This window comes from Amphibalanus amphitrite, unplaced genomic scaffold, assembly GCF_019059575.1.
Source record: "Amphibalanus amphitrite isolate SeventyFive unplaced genomic scaffold, NRLGWU_Aamphi_draft 000880F_arrow, whole genome shotgun sequence".
NCBI lineage: Eukaryota > Metazoa > Arthropoda > Thecostraca > Balanomorpha > Balanidae > Amphibalanus > Amphibalanus amphitrite.
Window position 1 is genome coordinate 1 of NW_024882374.1, and position 23,640 is coordinate 23,640.

General features: G+C 46.3%; 1 long non-coding RNA gene across 1 annotated transcript; it reads left to right on the top strand.

Moving 5' to 3' along the window:
- The first annotated feature begins 16,767 nt into the window (after nucleotides 1-16,767).
- On the top strand, nucleotides 16,768-23,130 carry LOC122367598. The gene is made up of 3 exons (XR_006254085.1): nucleotides 16,768-18,636; nucleotides 18,959-19,160; nucleotides 21,570-23,130. It is a non-coding gene; the product is annotated as an uncharacterized LOC122367598 (long non-coding RNA).
- Nucleotides 23,131-23,640: the final 510 nt, after the last annotated feature.

Below are 23,640 nucleotides of genomic sequence, written 5' to 3' on the forward strand. Positions count from 1 at the left end.
TTTCCAACTTCGATTTTGAACAATTTTTTACCTCCTTTGAGGCCAAATGATGGACGGTTTGAGGCACACATGAAATGCTGATTCTATTGATGCCAAAATTTGTTCGTTTTTTGCATTTTTAGACTAGTATATCCTGGCTCAAACTTTGACCAGTTTGTGTGTAAACCCTATGTGAAGGGAAAACTTCACGCCCAGCAGGCGTCATTACAGTGCTGCCACCAATGTGTTTGGTGGGGGCTGGTTTGAACACCCCCCCTGTGGTTTTTCGCGAATATCTCAAAAACGGCGGCGCGGAGCGCCGCCGTTTTTGGTACACCTTATCATACATCAATTCTACACATGTTGTGAAAATTGTAGACCAAGGTCATTCAAGGTCAGGTCACCAGGTCACTTGAAGTGACCTCACCTCATAAAAAGTTTCAATGTCTGTCATAGCTACACCGAGTGACCGATCGCTTTGAACTTTCAGCGATTGCTAAGAGCAATAGCATGTACAAAATGTATATCTCAGAATTTTGATATCGATGACCTAAGGTCAGGTCAATTTTGCGACCTCCCCATTATAAGTCAATGGGAGAAAATTGAAATGCGCCTCTTTTGGATGAAAGACATTATAAACACTCCCAAACACCGAATTACAAGTGGTTTAGACACACTGAACATGAAAATGGTGTCTGTGACCCTTGTTTATGCCCTGAGGTCATCTTAGGTCACGAATGGTATCTAACAGTTTTTCGCAAATAACTTTTGATAGAGGCATGCTAGAGCGATGAAAACGCCTTAGCTGTGTTCAGCTCGACGATACGGATCGACTGATATGCAACATGACCCTTTCCGGTCAGGTCATGACCTTGACCTGAGGTCAAATTTTCAAGTTGACCTTTCAAGGTCAAGTTATAGTTCATTCGATGCGTCTTGACGAGAGGAACACGATGCCGGTGAAAGTAAGCTCGTACAAGGCTTGGGTCAAAAGTTATTGCAGAAAAACTGTTTCCGAAAAAAATCGGCTATTTTTGCAGTTTTTGCCCCCTGCAGGCAAAACCGTTGACGTTAGGTCAAATCTGAGAGAATTACTCAGAAAGGGCGTTAATAGGGCTATCGAATGCGCTTTTCGGCGGCGCTGTAGCTCTATTGGTTCCCGAGTTATGCGTTGGCTTCTTGGAAATTTTCGACATTCGACCTGGAAATCGGCGAAATTTTGCCTTCAATGACCTCTGGTGACCTGACCTTTGACCTGACCAAAAAATTGACCGAAGTGATTTCGTCATTATTTTTGACGCTCTTTCGAACGCCGCCTTCCGCGTATCGCTACGTGGCCCAGGAGCCGAGTTACAAGGGGGGGTGTTCAAACACCCCCCCCCCCCCCCAGCAGGGCGTGGAAATCCAGGACCCCCAGCCGGGCGCGGGTTAACGGAAAATTCTGAGTATGAGCGGCCGGCCGGCCGGCCGGCCGGCCGGCCGTGCGGACGCTTTTGCGAGGCTTATATCTCAGCAACCACTTGACCGATTTGCACGCGGTAATTTTTGTAGGGTAGCTTCATTCCTTCTACCAAGTATTGGACTATTCCCGATGCATGTGGGTGACCCCTTATGCACGTGCCACGTGCAAAACGAAGAGGTGTCAGTTTTGTAATTGTTGCAATATCTCGGTAACTACTTGGCCGATTGCGCTGAAAGTTGGCATGTAGGTAGGCACCCACTAGGCACTGCATATCCATGTGCCAGAGTTGGGGTGCTGCTGCACGTGCGCACGTGCAGGGGTCGTTTCCAGATCTCAAGAACGGCCGGACCGATTGCGCTCAAATTTGGTACACAGTTAGGGACCGGTTAGTAGGGTGCCGTGCAAAAGTCAGTCGGCACCCATTTTGCACGTGCGCACGTGCAGGGTGCCGCTTCCAGATCTCGAGAACGGCTGGGCCGATTGTGCTCAAATTTGGCACATCGCTAGAGACCGGTTAGTAGGGTGCCGTGCACAAGTCAGTTGGAGGTACCCCCTCGCAATTTCGCACGTGCAAGGCCCACCCTCTCGCTCGCTCCGTTAGTCGCCCCAAAACGCGTTATACAGGTCTACTTCAATCTATGTCATATGAGAAGCCAGAGTAACGTTCGTTTTCAATATTAGAGAAGAGTGGAAGGTATACCATCTTGTGAAGTGAGCGCTTGGTTTTTTACCCATGCCAGTATGAATAAAGTTTTTACTGATCAATGTGAAATGCGTTTTTTGTCAATTCATTGCAGTTGTAAAAGGCATGAAATTGACGCCATAAATGTAGGTGATTAATTAATATGTCTGTACCTACATTAGGATTTAAAATATTATCTTATTGAAAACCAACATTTACACTCTGTTCAATAGTTCAAAGCGACCAAATGCAACACGTAAGTTCACGTTAGATTTCTATCAGTTAAGCTCTTTTCCAGCGCCTTCCTCCGTCTCAGGAAATGCTTCAAAAGTTCGCTGATAAAATGTTTTGCCCATGGGCCGAAACCTTTGTCCAATTGCCTTCAACATTACGCGGTTTAATCCAAAAAGCTTTTACCGCACGCTCGCGCTAATGCTAAAGGCATACTTCGGCATATGCTAAATAGTATGGACCGGCGTCGGTCGTTATACAAAAAAAAATTAAGGAAATTAAGTCGCATTCATAAATGCACGTGCCGATTTTTTCCAACTTAACCCGCGCCCCGTAGGGCTACCGGCGGACCCTACCACCCGTAGGGGGGGGGGGCGTTTCGGACCCCCCTAAGATCTCGGAAAGTTACCGACTGATTTTCAAAATTCAAACGGCGTGCGATGACCCCACCCGGGAACTACCTTGTGACCAAATTTCATTGACCTAGGTCAAACCGATGACGTCACAGGTCAGGTCAAAGGTCAGATTTTCACCGTTCACAGGCATTTCAAGGAATGCGTTGTAAAATCGAGTAAAATGCATTTCATTGAAAATCATCGATGAGCAAATGTTCTTCAAACACATATTTTGCTATTTGAGGTCACTGGTACCAGGTCAGGTCACAGCGAGGTCAGGTCACCGGGGGTCACAATATGAAAGTGTCGTGTAATACATGTTTTATGGTTCATTTTACATGACAAATGCGATTATGTGGGTTAGGCAGCCTGTGGGGCCAGCCTAGGTCACATTTTGGTCAAGTTCAGGTCAAGGTCAGGTCAAATTAGGTCAAATTTCAAAGTTGATATTTTTGCATAAAATGGTTATCGATTCGATGCAGCTCGTCACGGGGAGTCTAATGGCGGTCTTTGTTTTGCTCTGCTCTACGAGGTCTAGGATTGCCAAAAATTGAGTTTGAAAATTTGACGTCATCATTTTTGAGCAGTTTTTTTCGCTATAACTTGGCCAAAAAACGAGGTATCGATCTGAAATTTGGTATGTAGATAGAAGACGGTAGGTACTATCACATATATTCCGGTTTTTTTCGAAACTCAAAAAACTTTTTGGATTTTTTTTGCAAATATATCCAAAAAAATGTTTTTTTTGATTTTTGGGGGTCAAAACATAAAATTTTCAAAAATCTGAGATAGCAGTTTTGTAGCCCTGTCAATTCTACACCTTTTTTGTTGACCATTTTTTTGTATGTTCAAAGCTGTAGGCCTGACAGGTCTTCTCGCGAAGGTCTTTTTTCGGTCGAAAATGACAGAACATGACGTCATTCTGACGTCATTTGTGGCCAACCTGTCATAGCCTCTGGAATAAATTTTTGTCACAATGTGTATAATTGATGCCCGGAGGGGTCCTGAAAGTTTGGTGGCGATATCTCTAGCCGTTGAGGAGATATCGACCGAAAAGGACAGGGGGAACGGGCGCGGGTTAATGTGCTTATAGTGCAAGATTTGGCATACCTCATAAGCACTGTAATGCGTCGTTGGAAAGTTGTCCGCTTGCCCTCCGAGATGGTCGATATGACCATCAGCCGCCTGCAGACCGTGCTACTGCTAGTGCTGATCTGCTTTGAGGAGCTCCCTGCAGAGGTCTCGCATGCCATGTGGTACTTACCTGTCGTCTGTTTTGCCATGTTTTACTGAATACAAGCATGTGCCATTTTCAAATGTCTAGTGCTTATTTTCGGAATTATAGCAAATATAATAGTATCCGTTTTTATGGACTTCCTGTACTGTACTTAGATCATCGTTTTAACCCGAAAGCATCTCTAAGGACAGTTGAATAGCTCCCATTTGAGATAGCCATCGCCTTACGTCCTACCGAATGCGAGTCATTTTTGATATTTACTCCAACGCGTCCGGCTTCTGTACCAATTGGCTCCACTTTACCTCTTTAATCCGACACGATTTACCAAGTCGCCTATCATCAACTCCATCTGAACGGCCGGGTGAAATGTCCGTTTATCGCGTCACTCGGACCCTGATAATGTGCCGGATTAACGAGATACTTTTGGACCCGGCAGGTTAGTGATCTCTCGCACCGGCTGAGCAAGGGGTCTTCGTACGGGAGGAATAGGCAGCCGAGTTTTCGTCCTTCTGTCGGAACTAGATAGCAAGCGGCCGGACACCACTAACCAGAAACAAACATAGCACAAAGAGAGCGGTAATGGGCCATTATATTACTGGGAAAATGGGCTCCAGTGAGTGATTGTGGGGAAAGTGAAAAATGTGTTTGGGGCGAGTGATGTAGTATCTAATGAGCAGTTGGGCGCGTTGACAATCTATTTAACCCGCGCCCGGCTGGGGGTCCTGGATTTCCACGCCCTGCTGGGGGGGGGGGGGGTGTTTGAACTCCCCCCCCTTCTAACTCGGCTCCTGGGCCACGTAGCGATACGCGGAAGGCGGCGTTCGAAAGAGCGTCAAAAATAATGACGAAATCACTTCGGTCAATTTTTTGGTCAGGTCAAAGGTCAGGTCACCAGAGGTCATTGAAGGCAAAATTTTGCCGATTTCCAGGTCGAATGTCGACAATTTCCAAGAAGCCAACGCATAACTCGGGAACCACCAATAGAGCTACAGCGCCGCGGAAAAGCGCATTCGATAGCCCTATTAACGCCCTTTCTGAGTAATTTTCTCAGATTTGACCTAACGTCAACGGTTTTGCCTGCAGGGGGCAAAAACTGCAAAAATAGCCGATTTTTTCGGAAAGTTTTTCTGCAATAACTTTTGACCCAAGCCTTGTACGAGCTTACTTTTACCGGCATCGTGTTCCTCTCGTCAAGACGCATCGAATGAACTATAACTTGACCTTGAAAGGTCAACTTGAAAATTTGACCTCAGGTCAAGGTCATGACCTGACCGGAAAGGGTCATGTTGCATATCAGTCGATCCGTATCGTCGAGTTGAACACATCTAAGGCGTTTTCATCGCTTTAGCATGCCTCTATCAAAAGTTATTTGCGAAAAACTGTTAGATACCATTCGTGACCTAAGATGACCTCAGGGCATAAACAGGGGTCACGGACACCATTTTCATGTTCAGTGTGTCTAAACCACTTGTAATTCAGTGTTTGGGAGTGTTTATAATGTCTTTCGTCCAAAAAAGGCGCATTTCAATTTTCTCCCATTGACTTATAATGGGGAGGTCGCAAAATTGACCTGACCTTAGGTCAACGATATCAAAATTCTGAGATATACATTTTGTACATGCAATTGCTCTTAGCAATCGCTGAAAGTTTCAAAGCGATCGGTCACTCGGTGTAGCTTTGACAGACATTGAAACTTGTTATGAGGTGAGGTCACTTCAAGTGACCTGGTGACCTGACCTTGAATGACCTTGGTCTGAAATTTTCACAACATGTGTAGAATTGATGTATGATAAGGTGTACCAAAAACGGCGGCGCTCCCGCCGCCGTTTTTGAGATATTCGCGAAAAACCACAAGGGGGGTGTTCAAACACCCCCCCCCCCAGCAGGGCGCGGGTTAAGAAGTTCAGCGCTATTTTGGGCACAGCTTATTATTCATAATTGGTGAAGCAGAGGCTTTGATGAATATTAAAAAAAAAAAACGTAAAAAGGGATGTGTTGTTAGTTAAAGTCTGCAGTAACTCCGGAATGGCTTCTTTTTGTGGTACAGGCAAAATTAGGTATAGAAAAATGAATTACTTTTGCTCGACCAGTAATGGATAACATCCAAATCATATTCACTTTCTTCTATTTCCCTTTCAATATTCAGAACAGACTTATGCATACATCACATTGACTAAAAGAGTATAGCTCTTCACGAAATGTTGAATTCCCTGAAATCTCTGGCCGGCAAAATTGTCTCTGCTTAGATATGGTTGACTGGGTTGCTCCAAAATGGGTAAAACAGCACACATTTTGCACATTTCCTCGCTGTTTTCAATGCAAGCTGACTAAGGAAAAAATACTTTAATGCCCAAATTTGATGTTTATCTATTAATAAGAGTTGCTACCAGAACACTGAAGATGGCAGCACGTTGCGTAAAATACTTGTGCAGGTTTTGTTTGTGTACTCTGAAACACTATTTATTTGTGATGAATCATGCAACAAAATCCTTAGCTAGAGGCTATCACAAATCAATGACACCTTTTCACAGCATTTCGATAGAAACAATAAATAATACTATTCCGATCCAACCCTACGAAACGTAAGCCGATTTCTAGTTTATTTTTACCATTTCAGTTTCCTCCTTCAATGCATTGGAAAGCAGCTGATAGGAGGATTGGTGTAAACTATTGTAGGTGAGACCCGTGAGGTATGGGCCGGTTTTGTGAAAAAGCATTTTTCTTCCAGAAGGCAGTGGCTAGACACGAGTTTTCACACTATGTACGTGAAAATGCCTTTCGCCTTCAAAGCGTGCCTGATATTAGGCATTTGGGATCAACTGTTTTGTCTCGAGATAACCCTTCGGGTGTCGGTCCCCGAACGACGCGAATTCCCAAATCCCAGCAGAGCAGCTCATCTCATCAGCTGGACATTTTCCTGAGTCATTATCCTGCGTATGTCGCTTTTTCTAGTGATTGATCTTCCCTGGCTCTGCAGGGCTGCACCGCCCAATAAAAACCAGGGTATATTGCCAGAAGTAAAAACTGCGCCTCGCATTGGCCTGCTCAATCGTTCCCTTAGGTATATGAGCAGACAGCCAGCACACCTCTAATGGCTCACGCGAGCAGATGAGCAGGGTACCTGCGCCGTTGGACGTCTCTTGGGTCCCCCCTGCGCCACAAAAAGCAGCATTATCGGCGCACCAACTAAAAACAGATGATCAGACGACGTATACGATATATATTACATTGGAGTGTAGTGATAACATTTCAAAGTGCAGTATCCCGAGAAGGCACCTCGCGCTGAACTGCATTAACCCTCGCCGGCCGAGGGGGGGGGGCGGGTGCCGCCCCCCCCATAGGTTTTTTTCGCGATAGCTCCGAACACGCTGGCGATAGAGAGCTGAAACTTGGTATACCTGACCTTTGATTCAAGCCGGATCTTTTGACACCAACCGCGTTTTTGGGTCAGGTCAGGTCACTGACCTATGACGTCATAAGTGAACCTCTGCACGGTCTTCAGATGTCGCAACTTCGCAACGCCCTCACTGCCAGAGGAGATGTCACAGGGAAATGAAACTTGCAGGATCTAGTATCCATTATGAGTCCCACAACTTGTATATCTCGGATTTTTCCTAAAAGTCATATGAGTTCAGGTCATTTTCGTGACCTCACCATTATAAGTCAATGGGGAAAAATGAAAACTGCTATTCTGGCGCCGGGAACGATCTCCAACTATCTCAAGCACACAGAATGGTGATTTGATGCACTCCTTGCAAGGTTAGATGCGTCACTTTTGCAATGTTGACTTTGCGTGACGTCATTTATGACGTCATCAAGGTCATATTAGTTTTTCGTCAATAACTCTTGATCAAATTGAGCTAGCGAGTCGGGAAAGTCACCAATGGACTCAGGAAGACCTGCCGAATCGAATGATATGCGACATGACCTCTTTTGACCAGCTTCGTGACCTGGGGGTGCTGACCTGACCTTGACCTGAGGTCAACACCCAAAGTTGACCTGACCCGGACAAAAAGTATATCATTCGACGCGCCTGAGCGAGACGAACACGATGCTGCAAAATCGGCGCCCTGCGGCCGTTTTTTTGCGAAGTTATTCACCAAAAACTGAACCGTACCTTGGGGCACTTGACCTGACCTCAGAGGTCACCGGTTGACCTAGGACCTTAAAATCGGGTACCAATCTCTGCGTCTCGTAACGGCGCACACGCTCGTTTTTTCCGCGACGCGCTAGCTCCACCAGGGGCGAAACGGCGAGGGAGGGGTCGTACCCGCCCCCCCCCCCCCTCGGCCGGCGCGTATGTAGAAAACCAATAGGTCCGGCGAGGGTTGTACCATTGTACGTATATACATTATATTGGGTTGCAGTGCCGTTTACCCTATTGGAGTGTTGAATGCTGCTACATATAGCACATACGTTGTATTGCATCAAATTTCGATGAAGTGTATTGCTAAGAAATCCATCTCATGCAATGGGTTAACCCTACAAACCATCCTCTACGAACAAGAAGCAGGCTATCAGCATTAGCTGGATAAATATGTCCCCTGTCACGTACCTGCCTGCCCGTTGATATTGATTTGTAGTAAATATTACTAAGTAAAAAAAAATGCCAGTCACATGAATTCTAAACTCACTTCCAACTTCTATCTTTCGGCAACTTCAGAGGTTCCAAATCTCCTCCAAACTTTTCCCAGGCGCTATGAAATCCACGAAACTTCAGTTCTCTCTATTGTCGACACTATACAATGGCCTTTATGACGTCATAATATTAAAGGTAGTGTGCCAGCTTTCCTGGACCGTATGGAGTTAATGGCCCAGATAAGGAGAACCGGATTTTTAGAACTTATCCATACCTTCAAAACTCATGGAAACGTCTTAAATTCTTCAAATTTTGAGTACCCCAGTGCGAAATTCGCCCCGACGGGTTGTCGGTCGTACCCCAACCACATTTCACACCACTATGAACAATAAATGCACACACTGAAATCGCTATTACCGATATGCTCATCCAATCAAGTTTCGATAAACCCGTGCATCATCATCTCCTGCGGTTTCGAACACGCCTGTTAGGTGGTGCGGTAGACCGCGCCCAAAGCCAGGGCCCCGGTAACGTGAGGTAGCCGAGTCGGGGCAGCGTGCGCTGACCCAAGCCGGGGCCGCGCGTCCTCCCGGTGTCATGTGATAGCCCGGGGCTGCCCGCGGGGATTCGGTAGACCGCGCCCAAAGCTGCGGCCCCGGCTTGGGTCAGTGCACGCTGCCCCGACTCGGCTACCTCACGTTACCGGGGCCCTGGCTTTGGGCGCGGCTTCTGCTCATACTTTGTGGTGCGGTGGTGGTGCGTCGGGCCGCGCGCTCTGACTTCGGCCAAGAAAAATGCGTCAGCTGATCATTGTCATTTCTGCCACTTGCGTGTGGTGAAATGGGGTCATAACTTAAGAGACGGCTTTTTCATATCAATTTTTTACATAAAATCATATTTCAAACCATAAATAATGTTCGACAGCCAAATAAAAGAAACAATACCAATACAGGCTTACAGTTTAAGGCTCGACATTGTGTTGTCTACGATTAGACAGCTGATAACTCATTCCCGTACGTCGTAACTCTATAATGACCTTTGCTTATTGTCACATGTGCGCCGCATTCGTGATTGTTGCCGACGCTTGTTTGCAGGTCAGCCCACTACAGTTGTTATACATATCGAAAAACCGATAAACTTTTAGGCGAAAATAGCACTATTCCAGGCCCATTTTTGATTTTTTTTTTGCGATATTAGGTAAAAACAGAAGCTTCTTATCCTAGGAAAAATAAAATGGGAAATCTTTCAAAGGTGGCACACTACCTTTAATATTCAGACGGTGGCCCCCGTCCACGGCAATTAAAGCTGCCAGAATTGGCTCACCATGCGGCCCGTCCACGTTAAAGCAATTAAAGCTGCTGGTAGCTACAGGGGTGTTCAGACCTCAATGACTTGGAGCCGTGGTCGGTATAACTAGGTATAGACCTGTACTCCGTCAGTTGTGTACCTATTGTTTAATATGACCATGACCAAACACTCGTATAACACGCGCACCGAAGGGGGCGGATATCCGCCCCATAGGTGGGTGGGCATCGTTCCCCAAAATTGTAACTTCGTTACTCGTTCCTCCGTTCCTTCAAAACGTGACTTCCGTTACTCGTTCCTCCGTTCCTCTGCATATAATGTAACGGAAGTTCTGTAGTCCGTTACTCCGTTACATCAAAATAAAAAAAAACGTTAAGATGTTGTGTATTTCACACATTTTAGAGACTATTCTGATACAAACCAAATCTACCGAGAAAGGGGAATGCCCACCAAATCTACCAAGACAGCGGGCACTGGTTGGACACTAAACCTTGGAACGTCTGGTGGTAGGTACTGGTGCGCATCACTTGTCCCCGGCCAAATACCGGTTGCCCTTCACGAACACTAGACATTCCAGGTTGGCGTCTGAGAGCATAGGCGGCGGAACGGGGGAGGGGCACCTGCGCACCGTGCCCCCCTTTGATTTTGACATTTTAACATAAGCCCTTTGTGCGTTGCATAGAAAGAATGGGACCAAAAGTCGGCAGTGCCCCCCCCCCCCCCTTAATTGAAGATGTTCTGCTGCCACTTTTTGAGAGGGTAGCCCTTTTTGCACGTAGCGCACATCTTTTCCCATTGAGAACACACGCTCTACTGAGGCGCTTGAAGGGACGCCCGTGTTGAACTTTGCGAACACATACTGCAACGCCGGCTCATTTCGGAAGGCCAGTACAGTGAGGCCATCTTCCTTCTTCAAGTCAGGGCTGCTCAATAATCCACTATTCCGCTGCTGCATTAATGTCTGACGTCTGTGGGTTAGCTGAAAGATCAGCCCGCTCGGACAACGAAAAGTAACGGAGGAACGAAGGAACGGACCAAACTGTAAAGTTCAACGGAGGAACGAACAACCAATGTAACGGAAGTTACTTGGTCCGTTACCCTTTTTAAAATGTAACGAGTCCGTTCCTCCGTTCCTAAAAATTGTAACGGCGTTCCGGAACGGAGGAACGGAGGAACGGATCGTGCCCACCTATGCCGCCCCCCTTGAGGTTTTTCGCAAATAGCGCGCGAAATTTGGTACGACTATTTTCTCATCAATTTTATACATGGTGTGCAAGTTTGAACCTCCTAACTTTTAAGGTCAGGTCACCAGCTGTATGTTCACAGGAGTCCCGTCCCACCAACCAGCCTTCAACACCGCTCCCCGTCTCTGTATGTTCACAGGAGTCCCGTCCCACCAACCACCCTTCAACACCGCTCCCCGTCTCTCTATGGTCACAGGAGTCCCGTCCCACCAACCAGCCTTCAACACCCGCTTCCCGTTTCTGTATGTTCACAGGAGTCTCGCCCCACCAACGAGCCTTCAACAACGCTCCCCGTCTCTGTATGTTCACAGGAGTCCCGTCCCACCAACCACCCTTCAACACCGCTCCCCGTCTCTGTATGTTCACAGGAGTCTCGCCCCACCAACCAGCCTTCAACACCGCTCCCCGTCTCTGTATGTTCACAGGAGTTCCGTCCCATCAACCACCCTTTACACCTGCTCCCCGTCTCTGTATGTTCACAGGAGTCTCGTCCCACCAACCACCCTTCAACACCGCTCCCCGTCTCTGTATGTTCACAGGAGTCTCGTTCCACCAACCACCCTTCAACACCGCTCCCCGTCTCTGTATGTTCACAGGAGTCCCGTCCCACCAACCACCCTCAACACCCGCTCCCCGTCTCTGTATGTTCACAGGAGTCCCGTCCCACCAACCAACCTTCAACACCCGCTCCCCGTCTCTGTATGTTCACAGGAGTCCCGTCCCACCAACCACCCTTCAACACCGCTCCCCGTCTCTGTATGTTCACAGGAGTCTCGTCCCACCAACCACCCTTCAACACCGCTCCCCGTCTCTGTATTTTCACAGGAGTCTCGTCCCACCAACCACCCTTCAACACCGCTCCCCGTCTCTGTATGTTTACAGGAGTCTCGTCCCACCAACCACGCCACCATACAGAGCCTGGCGTCCCGGCTGGGTCTCCCTGCTGACGGCACCGGCCGAGGAGGTCACGTGCCGGCGCCGTGCTGTGTTCCCGATCACATGGAGTCTCTCACACTGCTCTATTTCGACGAGACGAGACGGAACGTCGTCCTGAAAAACTACCCGAACATGGTGGTGAAGAGCTGCAGTTGCCGCTAGGCGGCGCTAGTTGGGTGTGTATAGATGTCGCTGCGGTCGCGTCGGTGAAGCTCGGCCCAGGAAAGTAGAGGTGCTGATTGCTGTGTGATGGCACACCGCTGAGTGACGTCACCACTTGTTCATGAATGACGTCATGAGGCGATGGATTCCGCCAACCAGACGATGATTGGTGTTTCCATTGTATCGCTCTGATAAGTCAAACTAACGCCATGCGATTGAGTACTGAGCAGATTTATCGCGATATATTCCACACTTTGTGTCAAACCTCATAAAACATAGACAGTAGGTGTTTGTATTTGTACCAGTTTTATTTTTACAAGGAACGAATTGGAACGTTATTCCACGAAGGCTGAAATGATACGCATTCTCGAAAGAAAGGAAACCCAAACATCTTTTCGCCTACCACGTAAGGAGAATTGTGTAGGACTGTAAGTAGGTACCGTTAAGTGTATCTCTCTGTACGGTAGGTACGGCCCTCCAGGTATTAAGTGGTACGTTGCCAACATCACAATAGTCGATCTGTGTTGGTGAATACGTCCAGTGGCTTTTGAAAACCAGCGCCGAAGTGTGTGCACCAGACATGTGCTTGGATCCGAGAGCTGGATCTATGATCTCAGTGGATCTCTCGACAAAATAGAGGGGTTGGATCTATGATCCGAGTGGATCTCTCGACAAAATTCAGGGGTTGGATCTATGATCTGAATGGATCTCTCGACAAAATTTAGGGGTCGGATCTATGATCTCTGTGGATCCAGCGGGCTAAAATTTGTGGAGGACCTATGATCTGTATGGATCTCACGACAACATGTAGCCAATGAAACCCTTATCCTACATAATTGTACACCTTACAGTGCAATACAATTGAGAATTATCACTTGTGGACATGGTTATTGGTTAAGACCACTTGTGATCATTAGGTATCATAATTAAATTTGAATTTAAATAAACAACATTTGTACTACATTTAACCCGCGCCCGGCTGGGGGTCCTGGATTTCCACGCCCTGCTGGGGGGGGGGGTGTTTGAACACCCCCCCTTCTAACTCGGCTCCTGGGCCACGTAGCGATACGCGGAAGGCGGCGTTCGAAAGAGCGTCAAAAATAATGAGGAAATCGCTTCGGTCAATTTTTTGGTCAGGTCAAAGGTCAGGTCACCAGAGGTCATTGAAGGCAAATTTTCGCCGATTTCCAGGTCGAATCTCGAAAATTTCCAAGAAGCCAACGCATAACTCGGGAACCAATAGAGCTACAGCGCCGCGGAAAAGCGCATTCGATAGCCCTATTAACGCCCTTTCTGAGTAATTTTCTCAGATTTGACCTAACGTCAACGGTTTTGCCTGCAGGGGGCAAAAACTGCAAAAATAGCCGATTTTTTCGGAAACAGTTTTTCTGCAATAACTTTTGACCCAAGCATTGTACGAGCTTACTTTTACCGGCATCGTGTTCCTCTCGTCAAGACGCATCGAACGAACTATAATTTGACCTTGAAAGGTCAACTTGAAAATTTGACCTCAGGTCAAGGTCATGACCTGACCGGAAAGGGTCATGTTGCATATCAGTCGATCCGTATCGTCGAGCTGAACACATCTAAGGCGTTTTCATCGCTCTAGCATGCCTCTATCAAAAGTTATTTGCGAAAAACTGTTAGATACCATTCGTGACCTAAGATGACCTCAGGGCATAAACAGGGGTCACAGACACCATTTTCATGTTCAGTGTGTCTAAACCACTTGTAATTCAGTGTTTGGGAGTGTTTATAATGTCTTTCGTCCAAAACAGGCGCATTTCAATTTTCTCCCATTGACTTATAATGGTGAGGTCGCAAAATTGACCTGACCTTAGGTCATCGATATCAAAATTCTGAGATAAACATTTTGTACATGCTATTGCTCTTAGCAATCGCTGAAAGTTTCAAAGCGATCGGTCACTCGGTGTAGCTATGACAGGCATTGAAACTTTTTATGAGGTGAGGTCACTTCGAGTGACCTGGTGACCTGACCTTGAATGACCTTGGTCTGAAATTTTCACAACATGTGTAGAATTGATGTATGATAAGGTGTACCAAAAACGGCGGCGCTCCGCGCCGCCGTTTTTGAGATATTCGCGAAAAACCACAGGGGGGGGGGGTGTTCAAACACCCCCCCCCCCCAGCAGGGCGCGGGTTAAAATAAACCAAGAACATGCATATTGCTACTTTTTGTGACCAATAGTAACTTTTTCATGACAGCACTGATGACAATCTTATCAACAAGCTACAGCCACTTTAATTCAAAGAACAAACAGTACAGACAGATGCAGTGGCAGCAGGGCACTGCAGATTTTCATTTTGGTCCCATTCTTTCTGCAACGCCAGTAGGGCTAATGCTAAAATGCCAAACTCTATGGGGGGCACTGTACCCTGGTGCCACACCCCCCCCCCCCCTGTTCTGCCGCCTATGGACAGATGTTAGGAAATCAATCCTGGAAGCCAAATAGGTCAGTTTTGTTAAAAATAATCCAGCAATCCACTTCTGCCAGGTATGAAATCCCAATCCAGAATGTTCGTATGAGCTATTAGTATGTGCAAAACAATTTCGATTTAGTAAGAATAGCAACCAACGTCTAATACTTTCCTAATAAAATTACAAGTTAAAAAATGGCATCAACTTCTTCAGATTACCTACTTTTGGCCACTTTTGGCATCCTGCCAGCTGCCACGTGTGGTGCCATGCTGTGCTTTTGTTATGAGAGAGCCTCCCAAAAAAAGACAAACGAAATTCACAGCTCACGTTTTGGTAATATGGTTTTATTACGTCATTATCGTTTGACCAATGAAAAATCTTAATTTGACCAAGACCGTAATGATTCCAAAAGATTCCCCGTAATAGGCCCTCTAAACTAATGACGTAAGATATTGCTATTCTTTTGAAAAGTGAATAAAATTAAGATGCAAGGCGCACACCGCTCAGGGCCATATAATACCGTTTCAGCTTACGTTTACGTCATTAAATTCAACGCTACAAAGATGATATTCACAAACAATCGTATCGTAAAATCATGTGAGGCAGAAAAAATGAACATTCTTTAAAAAAAGCTCCAGACTTTTGAATTTCCAGTTTGATTTTTTATTTATTTTCATTATACTCGAAGGTAGAACGCCTAGCTCATTTGTTATTTGAAATGACGTCACGAGTTCAATTTAGATACTGAATAATCATTTTATGGTAAATATCCAAGGTCATTACAATTGATATTTCGCTTCCCATCGCTTCCGCAGGCTGTTGAATATTTTTATACTTTTGTTTATATCTCAGTTTATTTTATCAAATATTTCTTTTAATAGATTGAAATACCTTTACCTAACCAAGCCACATGTGTCAGTATCATCTTTTATTGTTTATCAATCAATTGTGGTAGCTGGAAACTGGAAAGCCTCATGGTTGTCTAATGCAAGATCAATGAGATTTTCTTATCAATATCATTATGTAGATTCTAACATGAATTGTGATGTGGTAGGTACCTAGTTATGTATAGTTCATTAGTCATTACTTTGACTTACCTCTATGTTAATTGTTAATGCAAACTTTTCTGTTGGTATGTGAACTGTGAACAATCTTCATGTCACTCAATTCTCTCAAGTTGTGACCGTCATGAGCCTCCTTTATTTTGTGTTCTGTATAATGTAACTGGATGCCTTTACTAATATGGTCTTTGTATAAGATTGTTTGTTTCTAACCATACTTTGGTATTCATAACTTCTTATGAAAGAAAGTTGTTAACATTTTGAGCACCTATGTATGAGCTATGATCCCAACGGATCTCACGACAAAATTGGGGAGCCAGATCTATGATCCGAGTGGATCTAGCGGCAAAATTGAAGGGTCAGATCTATGATCCCAGTAGATCTCTCGACAAAATTGAGGGGTTGGATCTATGATCTGAATGGATCTCGGATCGGGATCCATGGGATCGGATCTCAGATCCATTTTTCCGGATCCAAGCACATGTCTGGTGTGCACGAACCCTCTTCTCATTTCTATAATGAGTCATTTTACAGGAGTTTCTCAGTCATTCAAAGTTACTACACCAAAGTCGCATATAGGCTAACCAACCACTCTTTTTCTGGAGGGCCTACGTGTAATAAATGTATGGGTATTTCGAATGGGGTGATAAAGCGTTAGTTTCAATTTCGCTTGTTAGATGTCGCTGATAGTTACGATAGGATTTCCTGTGCTCATTCAGGTGCATCCAGACAATATGTATTATATGGTTCATTCCGTGTCGTATGAATTGTAAATACGCGCCCACAGAGGTGGTAACTAGCCGGTCCTGAACTCACAACTACATAGATGTAGATGTTCAGAATAGCGGACTAGCGAGGGGAGACAGTTTCAGACACTGTTGGTCCTCCACTCCTGTTTCATGTTGTGGTACATGTTCTGCCGTATTTGTTCGGGTTATGTGTGCCGGTCTTACCTAATTGGCGCCGATTAGGTTTGGCAGGTCGGCAGTTTGAATTTATTGGTGGCATGTTGTTTGTAATATCGGTGTTGTGTTGATGTGTGCTGGGTGTATGTTGTGATTGCACACGGACGCTGTTGTTCTGTTGTCGTGTGGGCCAACAAGTCTTGTGGTGTATTTTCATGGATTCCAAAGTAAAGTATGCAGTAGCTGGTTCAGAGTGATTTCTTGTTTTACGAGGCGAATGTCGGGCTAGAAACCGAATCAATAAGCTTCTTAGTTATTATGGATTTCTACCTACAAAAATACGAACTTTTCACGGCGATCTAAATACCCAATTTGATATGTTTCCAGTTTCATACTTGTTGGAACCGTCCAAAATATCTTCGGCCTGTCTACTACGAAAATATCTTCGAAAATATGTTCGGTCTTCTAAATACGTCCATCGACCCTTAGATAGCACTGCGTGATGTCAAGGTGATGCCTGATGTTTGTCCAAATTTTTCGGTCTCATAAGATTCCAGCAGGCTGTTGGCTTACCCTCGCCGGCCGAGGGGGGTGGGGGTAGGGAAGGCGGTGCCCCCCCCCATAGGGGTTTTCCCCGATAGCTCCGAATACGCTGGCGATAGAGAGCTGAAACTTGACATACCTTACCATTGATTCAAGCCGGATCTTTTGACACCAACCGCATTTTCAGGTCAGGTTAGGTCACTGACCCATGACGTCATAAGTGAGCTTCTGCACGGTCTTCAGATGTCACAACTTCGCAACGCCCTCACTGCCAGAGGAGCTGTCACAGGAAAATGAAACTTGCAGGATCCAGTATCCATTACAAATCTCGTAGCTTGTATATCTCGGATTTTTCCTTAAGGTCATATGAGTTCAGGTCATTTTCGTGACCTCAATGGGAAAAATGAAAACTTCTATTCTGGCGCTGGGAACGGTCTCCAACTATCTCAAGCACACAGAATCGTGATTTCATGCACTCCTTGCAAGGTTAGATGCGTCACTTTTGCAATGTTGACCTTGCGTGATGTCATTTATGATGTTATTAGAGTCATATTAGTTTTTCGTTCATAACTCCGGATAAATTGAGCTAGCGAGTGGGGAAAGCCACCAATGGACTAAGGAAGACCTGCCGAATCGAATGATATGCAATATGACCGCCATCGACCAATTTCATGACTTGGGGGCGCTGATCTGACCGTGACCTGAGGTCAATACCCTAAGTTGACCTCACCCGAACAAAAAGTATATCATTCGATGCGCCTGAGGAGGCAAACACGATGCTGCCAAAATCGCGGCTCTCCGGCTGATTTTTTGCGAAGTTATTAACCAAAGACGGAACCGTACCTTGGTGCACTTGACCTGACCTCAGAGGACTGCATTATGTCTCTGAGGACTGACTATCTGTTCACCATTTTCTTGGAGTAGATATGATATGCTAGTGCAGCAGATCTGCATTGTATGATGTTATGGCCAGCAATGCTCAACACAAAAATGTTGAACTTTCTGCTGCAAATCTAAGCCACCCTGTGGCTGATGAGCAGCTCTGCACTGGCAATATGTTTTCGGCATTGCCGTCTGGGCTGTGGTTGGCGCCTTAAAAACAATGGTTACATGTGAAATTCCAAAATTGTGAACCATTTTGTAGCCTTGCAGATATTGCAATATTTCTCTTGCCATCTAATTGGTTTGAAATACCTAAGTCTTCATTGACCTGGGTTTTATGAGCAAAGTTGGTAAATGCATATTTCAAACTGAGTGCAGCGGTGAGCGAGTAGGAAAATCCTTTCCTGATGCGTAGTTACTTGGTAATGTAGCCCAGGTAATTGACTCAAGAAAATGATCAATTATTGTATCTATCTTTCAGGTTCAGTTATATGTGTAACTCACAAGTGCTCAAAAAGGCTGCAAGATGCCTAGCTAGCAACTGCTCCAGCCTCCAACCAGTTTGAAGGAAGAAGGGGTGTGTTTGTCCACAGGTAAATAGAAAATGTCTTTTTCAGTTAAGTCTGAGAGGATGTTTTAGAAATGGATATAAATTGCAGTTAGTATTGTTCTTATGTGTTTTGTGGATAGTCTCTGTTCATGTTTTAATGTGGATACATCACAATCCATAACAACAGTTCGCCATAAGGACAATTGATTAAACAATGGTCTGTTAAGAGTTCAGTAGCATCAAGATGCAGTGAATATAAATGTATAGTTACAAAGGGTATTTCATTTGAACTAACCTCCACCCAGCCCCTTAAGTTACCAGTTATTCAACACATTAACAGATGCCTGTCATTTTTCACTTTCTAGGTTTCCTCAAGACCCAGGTGTGTACAGCGAAAGGACTGGCGCATTCAGGTGAAGATGGACTGGTGGCAACATGTGTCGCTTGCCCCGGTGCAAGCTTGGTCATGCGGCACACTTCATGATGAGGGCTCCTTCGATTGCACAGACCAGTTTGGCTGTGCTATGGTGCAGTCCCATCAGGTCTTTCTTCCCTGCTCACCTGCAGGTGAGTGTCATGTATTTGTGCAAGGTGAGCAGAGTCCACTGCTGTGTCATTGCTAACATGTGAAAGCAGCGTATGATCTGTTTATACTGTTACAACATACCATACCAACTTTGAGCACAATCATTCCAGATGTTTGTGAGAAATAGATACGTGCTCTGCATATGTACAATTGTACACATACAATAGTATGCCTCAAGTGATTGCTTAAACTTATAAGCCACTCATCAGATTGGTCTCCAGCCAGTGTCCCAATTTTGTATGCAATGCATCCTGCCATTCTGGAGTCATAAAAATACCCAGCACGCGCTTGCACCCAAACCACATTTCTCATTGCATTGCCAAGGGAAGTGGGTGCCCAAGGCTATAGAACTCCAGGTAAGGACACCAGCCGTTTGACCTTGAACGCCACCGGCCGGCCGATGACGTCATTGGAGGCAAGCCGGCTCGGCGGACACGTCGGGCGAATGCATAACGGAGGGGCGTTGGAACGTTGCCGGAGCCGGGGAGATATTTTAATGTGGTTGCATACCACCATTGTTATGTTGATTGATATACAGACTGCTTTCTTATAAACCTCGATGCATCCTAGGCCTGGATGGTGCGTACATTCGTAGAACGTTCACCCCGTCCGACGTCCGTGGTCGAAGCTATGCATCTAAAGACCATAAGACGAGTGCAATAACGGCGACCCGATCCCGTCTCTGGCGAATCTAGAGGGGTCGTAAGGACCCTGGCCGGATCTGACCGTCTATTTTTAGGGAAACGGGGTGGGTGAATTGACAACCGATGGTTTAAGAGATGATGATAATTGATCCCGTCGTCGATTGTTGTTTGACAGACAACACATGTTGTACTGGGCGTATAACCATCAGAGGTAATGACTGAATGTAGGCAAGCATAATTGGTCTGTCATATTGTTTAGGAATATAAAATCGTAATGGAGATAATTGAGGATATGATCTCTACATTACGGGAATTCACTAATTACTACAGCCCATAGTTGCACCGCCTGTTGTTTTACCATCGGTCCCAGGCAACTCCAGGGAGCTGCAGTACCTACCCGGCGGCCAAAGCGGCCACCTCGTCGACTCGCAAGTCGCAGGTCCTGTGGGGTTCCGTGATGCTTCAGTGCTTCACCCACAGAAGCACGGGTATAGCAGTAGGATTTGGGGTCAGGTGTCTGTCCGCATCTTCATGGTAGGTATAACGTATACAGCGCCTGGTCCCGCCGAAGCGCGGTATCGACTGTGACTTATTCACAACTGGCGGATCCAGGAAGCGGTCTTGGTCACTGCGGGGGCTTATCCCAAAAAGGTTTCTCCGAATTAATTAAAAAAACTCGGATTTCGATTAATTGCGCACTGCTGTGCAGTGTGATTAACCAACATTTCCTCAGAAAAGCTGTGAAGTTTTCTTTTATTTTCGAAAAGCGATTTCAGGCGCTGCCCCGGTTGTGGGGGAAGACGTTTGCCCCGGCCCAAATGCCTTCCCCTGGATCCGCCAGTGGGTTGCCCCACCCCGAGCTTTACTAAAAAGGTCTTCCAACCCCACCAGAAACCGATGGTAAGGTGAATTTAAACCCAATAACTCATATCTGTCTGCCCGCCTAAATATATGGTACGGCACCCGGCCCTGTCGGAGCTCTGAGCCGATCGTGACATTTTCGGCTTTCCCCATCCCAAGCTCGATTAGACACCTTCTCCCTCCCCACCCGATTGCTGATGTCAATTCAAATTCAATATCTCATCTCTGTCTTCCCGGCTCCCGCCCATAACCCATTCATTGCACACCGTTCAGCGCCCGGCCCCGCCAGAAGTATCCTAGCGCGCTGAGCAGTTGCCTCCAGCCGCGTCATCGCGAGGCCCCGCGCGGCCCATAACTGAATACATTGCGCGAATAGCCGTGTCTCCCCCCTGTGGGTGCCCAACAACACACAAAGTTTCATCAAAATGTGTCCAGGCATTAAATAGGAGTTATTGCAAACAGAACAGATTTGGCACCGATGATTAAGTAAGTGCCTGGTGGAACGTGCCAAGTTGACTCCCCAAATGCTTCAACAATGCGTAATTTCAAGGAAGAATGGATAAGCTACACAACATGATAACTGTTTGCTAAACAGCATGTATGGCTGCAAAGATATGGGCCTCTAGAATGCTTGATACCAAGTTTGACAGTTCGTACTCATTTAACCCGATATTTTTTGAAGTTATATCAATATTTTTCGATAATCAATCTCATTTCTTTCTCGCTCATAAAGATTTGTATTCCATGGACCATGATTGATCGCCTCATGTGTGAATGTGTGTGAACATGGCAGTGTGTGCATGTCAGTGTCGAGTCCGCTCATCGCCCTATCCCTATAAGGAGAACTAAGAAGTAGGCATGATTGGTTGTCTTTATTTTCCTCAGGACCATTTCAATAGCTGCCAGAGCAGCGGGGGCTGAAGCAAAGGCTAGAGAAAGCTGCGACTAGGACGTTGGCCTGTTCCAAGCAGTCTCGAAACGCACACAAGAACGGGAAAATGTCGATCCGGACAGCACGCCCCAGGGAGCGTCACTCGTCAGAGGCGGTCTCGACGGGCAGGCCGGGCGGTGCCCAGGGAGCAGCGTCTCCCGTCTGTGGCTGCCCCGATGGGCAGGCCGGGCGGCACTCCGGCAGCAGCTGCATCCGTCTGTAGCGGCCCCGACAGCAGGCCGGGCGGCACCTTGGGAGCAGTGGCACACGTTTATGTGTGTGTGTGGGAGGGGGGGGGGGGCGACGGCAGACCAGGCAACAGAGGCAGTCTACAGGGAATAGCGGCACCCGTCTATGGTGACCCCGACGGCAGGTCGGACACCGAGGCGGCTCCCAGGGAGCAGCGGCACCCGTCTGTGGCGGCATCGACGGCAGGACGGGCGGTGCTGATGTAGTAGCGTCTAGTTTGCTGATAAACGTTAGCGATATAGGCATTATCCTAGTCACCATGCTCAGGCGCGTCGATGATATGCTTGTGCTAGGATAAGTTCAACCTACAATTCTGACCTTACGTCACGTTGATCTAGGAGGGCCGTATAACTCATTTCGATTTTGACGGTCTTCAGTCCATTGGTGACTGTCCCGACTCGCCAGCTCAATTTAATCGAATGATTTACCTAAACCTCCGACTCTGGCTTTGTGACGTAATCTATGTCGCTAAAGTAAACGGTGCAAAAGTTAAAAATTGGTTTACAAGATGTGTATTATCTCATGCGTGCGTTTGCATAGCCTTCAATCATTTCCGGCACCAAAATAGCAATTACCACCTTTCCCCATTGACTTGTGATGGCGATGTCACGTGACTGACCTGACCTCAGGTGACCGTCAGGAAAAATATTAGATATACAAGCTATAAGTCCTCTGGAGGGTACAAGGTTCTGTTAGTTTGATCTCCCTGTGAAAGCTCCTCTGGCAGTGGCACTGAAGGCATTACGAAGTTGCGGCATGTCATGACCGCGCGGACGTCATAGGTCAGTGACCGGGCATGACCTGAAAGGATGATTAGTGTCATAAGATCCGGATTTAATGAAAGGTCAGTTGTACCAACTTTCAGCTCTCTGAGGCCAGCGTGTACCGAACAAGCACGAGTAAACCGTCTGGGAACAAGGGGTGACTAATCCCTCGCTGCGGTACGGTACGATGATAAAAAAATTGATTTCAAATACATTTGGTGAGGCTATAGGCTCTAACTAATCAGTTCATAACCATACTGGCCATCTGCAGCCTCCCAATAACTCAAAAATCGGTTTGGAAAACGGGCTCGAAACCGCTCCAGCCCCATTCACTTTACGTGTTGTAGCAAATGCGAGTCTATGAAGACGGCTGCCCCAACATGGCCGCCTGACCTACATGTTCGCTAGTATGGGGAGCCAATGGGCGTGTCCTATCTAGTCTGTATATCTATGGTGGCCACTATCGGAATTTTGTTTATTCGCCGCGCCGCGCCACTTTCGTAGCTAGGCACTTCTGCTTAGCTGGCTTTCTGCTGTTTTCAATATATTGATTTAATAAAGGATGGTCATCAATATCAATTTTGTTTTTTCATAAATAATTTTTAAGATTTAAATTCAACATAATGGTTTTATAATTTCTCGTAAAAAAATAAGTGTTGACATGAAAGTGTAATTTGTAGGACGCTTAAAAAATTACGGCAACTACGCAAATGTGCTTAGTTACGGAGGTGTAAACAATTCCAGTTGTGGCTTTGTGAAACGGCTTCATTTGCGCTCCGTAGTTTGAAAGGGTGTGAATTACGGAAAGGTGTAAGTTACGGCAGAGCTTTATGAAACGAGGCCCAGGCCACGCAGCACTCGCAGCCTATCGTCCCCGGGAGGTGTTAACTACTGATTTGAATGGCACAATAGGAGTATCCGGGTAGCACCTCTCCTTGGTTGCAAAAACGAAATACTTTCACAAAACGTCGTTGCGCCCCCCCCCCCCCCCTGCGGTGACCGAGGGGGAGGG